Source organism: Bemisia tabaci, chromosome 2 (assembly GCF_918797505.1).
Source record: "Bemisia tabaci chromosome 2, PGI_BMITA_v3".
Taxonomy (NCBI): domain Eukaryota; kingdom Metazoa; phylum Arthropoda; class Insecta; order Hemiptera; family Aleyrodidae; genus Bemisia; species Bemisia tabaci.
In genome coordinates, this window is record NC_092794.1 from 25,869,594 (window position 1) to 25,875,593 (window position 6,000).

Genomic DNA, 6,000 nt, shown 5'->3' on the forward strand with positions numbered 1-6,000 from the left:
TGGCAATGTAGATTATTCACCGAAAAAAAGTGAAGTCGATGAAACATTCTGGATGTAAAAAAGGTGCATGTGCGAGGATTTATAAAATGGTGAATTGCCCGCTACAGCAGTTTAGCAATGCCAGCATGTAAAAATAACTGATGTAGCGGTAATTCAGGGTTTCATAAGTTCTCGCACACTTTTTTTTACATCCAGAATGTTAAATTAACTTCAATTTCTTTTCGGTGTTCTGTTAGTAGACCCAAGGCGATGCAGCTCTCTTTTTAATACTTTCAAAAAGAAAACTGACATCGAGGTAACAAAGAAGGTGTAGGTATCTTTCAGTTTCCTGAAGAAGAAGAAAAAAAAACTAGACTCACCACGGCTTAAGGCGAATTTTAGTTTTCAAGCATGATTTTTCGGAAATATAAGCAGCTGAAATGCGCTTTTAAACGTATTCATTCCAACTTATGCTTGAGATAAGAAGAGTAAAAGTCTGCAAGTGAAATTTCTTCGATATCTCGATGTTAGGCCTCTTCGAACATAGATTCACTTCAAAATTTGCGAGGCACTTATTCAGTGAGGGCTACATCATAATCTTTGAGGATCACATCAGTGATGCCTCAATCAATGAAGTCATCAATGGTGTTGGTACAGACCAATATAGACCAAAAGGGTTCCTCCAGACGTGCTAGAATTTTTTAAAAAAAAACATATTCAGTCATTCTGACGATGAACATCTAGCAAAAATCGCATGGTTCTTTTCAGCGAGAGTCAAAATGGTATGAAATTTATTCTCAAATATATCTTCTCACAAATTCATTCACTTGCATTTTAATGAGCGGTGCATAAGAATGCATAAAGATGCATTCGTGTTTAAAAAATCTGTTAGTTTTCATCCACCTACTCTAGAATGAGTCTCATGAGCTCAGTGAGTTTTCAGACCGAATTTATTACACAGCATCATTCACCTTTTCAAATACCCGTGGCACCATTCCTCAAATCACGTCAAGCGAAAAGTCGAATTAAAGTTTAGAGACATGTATGCTCGATACACCCACGATTGTTAATTTCCACGGTTGAATTTTCATTCTGTTCTCGCGTGAGTCAATTTGGCAACGTACAGCCAAGAATCTGATAACCTCTAAATTTTTTTAACCGCATCCTTCCTCAGTGACGAGAAAAAGAGCTTACTGACCCATCGGATCGTGTTTGGGGTAAGTAAGGTTGCGAAATAGGGTGCGAGTGCGGTTTTACAAGGGTCAAAGGGACGAGGACGAGGACGAGGGGGGAGGATATGGGTTAACGCATTTGCGTGTAGTACAAATGAGGCGAGGCCCAGCGATGATGATGTGGATCTGGCCGCGGAGTAGCACTACAGCAAAACGGCGCACAGAGGAAAGAGTCAGAGGGAGGCCGGATATGCTTTTTTTCAAAATGATCGAAAATTTTGATGTTTATTTAGATAGTTTTTAAATTTTTAGGGTGCGTCGGAGAGTAAATTTTACAAGAAAACCAACAGAACTGCTTATAAACTTGCTTGTTTCGCACTGACGAAGATAAAGTCGTTAATGGTGTGGACACAATGTCCGACTTCTCCCATTGCCCCACTGTGCGGCGGGGGTACTGCGAAGCAGGAGCAGGGCTGCGGAGGTACAGAGCCGTTGTACCGAGGAAAAACCACGCAACTCCCACGGAGACCCGCAGGCAGATGCGCGGTTCTCGCCGGACGCGCGCTCGAACGCTCGAGTCTGCGCAGCCTCCGAGGGTAGAGGGGGGGAGGAGGGGGGATGCGTAGAGCGGCCGGAAAATGAAAATGCGTGAGGAATAACACCGCAGCGGACTCGCACTTGGCGGGCAAGATCAATATAAGGGTCATACGGCGACTGACGACCTGCAGCAAAGGCAGTGACGTCACATGGACCCATATCGACCGAGGAGCCGCGCGCCGCGCGAAACCAGCGTCGCGGCGCTGCCGCACCGACGCCGCTCCCCGGTCGGCGGCGGTTTCTCCACACAAGGGTAGCGCTCCTCTCCGATGAGGAGAGATTCGAAAGCGCTCCTGCTTTGGAGCACACGAGGTACTCACAACTCTGATTCGCCTTCAATTTTTGAGGTAGATAAAAAAAGAACATCCTCCATGCAACAATACACTGGAAAAAAAAACCACATTTTATCTAGAATCCAGACTCTTGAAAACATTGACAAGAAAAAATACTCTTGATTCAATCGGATTTTGCTTGAATCAAAACGGAATCCGCTTAAATTAAGAGTCTTGGTTCTTGATTTAAGCTAGATTCTGATTGAATCAAGAGTACTTTTTCTTGTCGATGTTTTTAAGAGTCTGCACTCTAGATCCAATGTGTTTTTTTTTTCCAGTGCATTCTCCGTGCAACAATATGCCTTGTGCTGTGTGAAAATTTTGCCTCCCGTAAAAAATTTTAGACTCTGAAGATAAGAAATCCGGACTCCATTTTTTTCCTTCGAGCCCCTCCGATTGATGAGAAGTATGCATGAGCTGAGTTTTTGTTTTAGCGTTTTTTTATGGTAGGTGGTTTATTCAACTAAAATAAATGGGTTTGGCCGGTCGTCGAATCCCTTCAATGAGGCAAGTTGCTGAAAACGTGGGTCTAATACAGAAAACAGCCCATTTTTAAGATTTGATATTGTTTTGAGAAGATTACAAAAGGACATCAGGCAGGAATTTAGGTGTGCTTTTTTGTAGCACAAGAGGCGCCATTAGGAGCAAAAATTACCCCGATTGTCCTGTACGTTCTGGATGAAAAATGACCATTTTAGGCTGTAGGATCTATTCGAGCGGCAGTGTATTTTATCTGAGACGATTTTATGTCCGTCTGAAACCGTTCATTTTTGTTAAGTATAGACCTTCTTTTGTTGATAAACGCTGGATACATAGAAATCCAGAGTTGGCCCAATTTTGGCTCTAAGCGACAACCCTAATTCGGGCATTAATTTAGTTCATATGTTGCATACTTCTTATCAATCACACCTACAATTATAGTTGAAGTTGAACATAATGTACTTTGAGGAGACATTTGCGCAAAACACAAGATTCGAATAATCATATCAATAACTAACGCTGCACGGTGCTCTTTTTGCCTATATTGGAGATGGAAGGCGAAATAGTGATTGATTTAACCTGTTAAGTAATAGCCTCTGCGTTAATTCTGCCTCCACTAAATTGCAGTCAGAGGTAGCAAGGAATTTTATGTCGTGCAATACTGAACTGCAGTATGTGTCACCAGCTTGCTTGGGAGGTTACTTTGCAAAATGATAATTATAGAAAAATCTGATGGTTAAGAGAATTGGCCGATGGATCGATTCCCTGTATCCTGTATGTCTTGCTCTGTTGAATTGTATCATGTATTCCATGCAGTTTTGTTAGAGACGATCGCAGATTTTTTGCATGGTTACTGTTCTCCTACATGGTTCGCTTTTCGCAAAACGACAGATGTGCTATCCGACTTAAAAGAAGTTAAAAATTTGGTCGACACAGTTGTATTTTGTTGTATTGTTTTTTGTTTATATTCTGAAACCTGTCGCAAAAAAGGGACTCGTATTGGCGAACTCGAGTTGTCATCTAGCGTCTGAATTGTCAAAATTTGGGAAGCGGTGTAATACCATCAATACCATAATCCCTGTGTGACTGTTCAAATGGAGAACGTCTAATCAAAGGGAACAAAGTTCGCCCTGGAAATACACGGCCTGCTCATGAGTTGGTTAGAATAATTTTTCATGAAAAGCAATGTTGATTCCACATGTGTTGGTTCCTTCTACCAATCGGATTCTAGCCCTCAGAAACTTAAAGATCAAACAGAAAACAGGTGCTACTTGTTACTTCTTCAAGTTGCTGATACAAGCACACACAAAAAAATAGAGGCCCTAATTTTTGGGAGGAATGTCTGCAACTCTGTATTAATTGTGGCTAAACCTGAATCATTAAAAATCAGCCAAAACAAATTGCAGCTCAGCTAGAATGAACTGCGGTCCAATCACAACTCTAGTTGAGGTCCAGCCATAAATTAGGAACACCTAGCCATTTCACCTCATACAATGCTGATCTTAAAAAATAAGGGCCCCACACAATTCTTAAGGAATCAATTTATAGACGAACCAAGTTCATACTTGATATAAGAAGCATGCTCATAAGTTGATCAGAAGAATTATTCATGAGAGTCGATGCTAGTTCCGCATCGCAAGTAGCCACAACTGATTTATTCCCCGCAAAAGAATGGTCTCTGCCTGGTTAAAAATGATACTACTCTTTCCCAATATTAGATTAATCGAGTCGAACGCGGCACAAATTAGTGACAATTAAATTAATTTAGAGTCGATTAAAAGCAATTAGAATCGCGTCGACTCATTTAGAGCCGCATGAATCGAAATAGAATCAAATTTGACTTGTAAGTAGGGTCAAAATAAATTCGATCTTATTTTCAATATGAGAACAAAATATTGGTATATTTAACAGAATGGAGGTGAAAACAGCACGAAAATGTTAGTTTATGGAAACATTGTCACCAAGACTGGGAATATGGTTTGGACCTGAAATTCACAATGACCACAGGAAGAGCAAGTTTTTCCCCTCATGACTGTCCTGCCGTGATAGCGAAGAGAGCAAATTTTTGAAATCGAGTTTCCTTCAAAATTCGTCTAATCTCTTTTAGATGAAATCATTGAAATAGCTAAAAAAATACAATTCATCTTACTCGTATAAAAACGAGACGTATGAGGAAACCGCAAGTTTGCAAAAAAATGACGTAATTTTCAGTAAGGCAGCAGTAAGTGGCATTAATCCTCCAGAGAGCCAATGAAAACAATGCTTTCAAGTAAAGTGTCGCCCTCTTCTACCAATTTCCAATCTGAAAATGTATTTGTTGTGTGTCCAAAACAGAACCACGAAAGCTTGCAGAAGATAGAACTTACGACTGTCTTGCCTAACAATGGCCTAGCATAAAAATAAAAAATACCCATTTTTTGCAATTAACGTAAAATCGGCCGATTTTTAATCATTCGAACGATTTCTAGGAGTCTTTCGGACGATTAGTGGCAATTTGACGAAGAACGGAGGCTTCTTTCAATAAAATTTTCCGGTGGAAAAGAATTCGGGTTAGGAATTTTTCCGGTTTTTATAGAAGAATATATTTTAGGGTGCCTGATGAACGGATTACTATGATATAATAATTTATGTAATTTAGAGATTACTTCTAAAATGTAAGCTAACACTGGAAAAAAAACACATTGGATCTAGAGTCCAGACTCCTAAAAACATCGACAAGAAAAAATACTCTTGATTCAATCGGATTTAAGCTTAGATCAAGAACCAAGCCTCCTAATTCGAGCGAGATTTCCTTTGGATTTAAGCTAAAATCTGATTGAATCAAGAGTACTTTTTCTTGTCAATGTTTTCAAGAGTCTGGACTCTAGATTCAATGTGTTTTTTTTTTTTCCAGTGCGTAAGCTGTTGGATTCATATTTCAATCATAGATCATTTGCCTCCGAACCCGTTTTCTGAAAACTTCATTTTCGCACTCACTGCTCTCTCGACTATCACGGCAGAGTAGGGTAGAAATTCGGGGCGAGCCGGCAACGCGGCAGGTCCGGAGTCTGAGCCCGAAAGCTCAGCGCTGCGACTGCACAGACCACATGGTACTGTTACGAAGCGCACCACTCACCGGAAAAGCTTCCCTCGGAAAAGCCTGCCAGCATCCCCGCACGCCAGTTGCTTCAAAACACTCGGAGAAATCTCCCATCAGTTCGCACCTGATCCTGATCGCATCCGTCACCTCGGCTTCGGGCATTCCACAAAGTGTCCCCCGCGTTTCGACGACTGTGCGACCGACCGCCCTCTCTGAAAAATAATTTCCGATCGGCCCCCTTCCGTGAGTTTTGTGCTGTCCCCGCAGCAGTCGCCGACCTGGGCCTAAATAAGATTCCGCGGATCGTACGCCTAATTGGGAGTTAGGCGCCTCAGTTTGTATCCCTACCTGTTACGTGCTC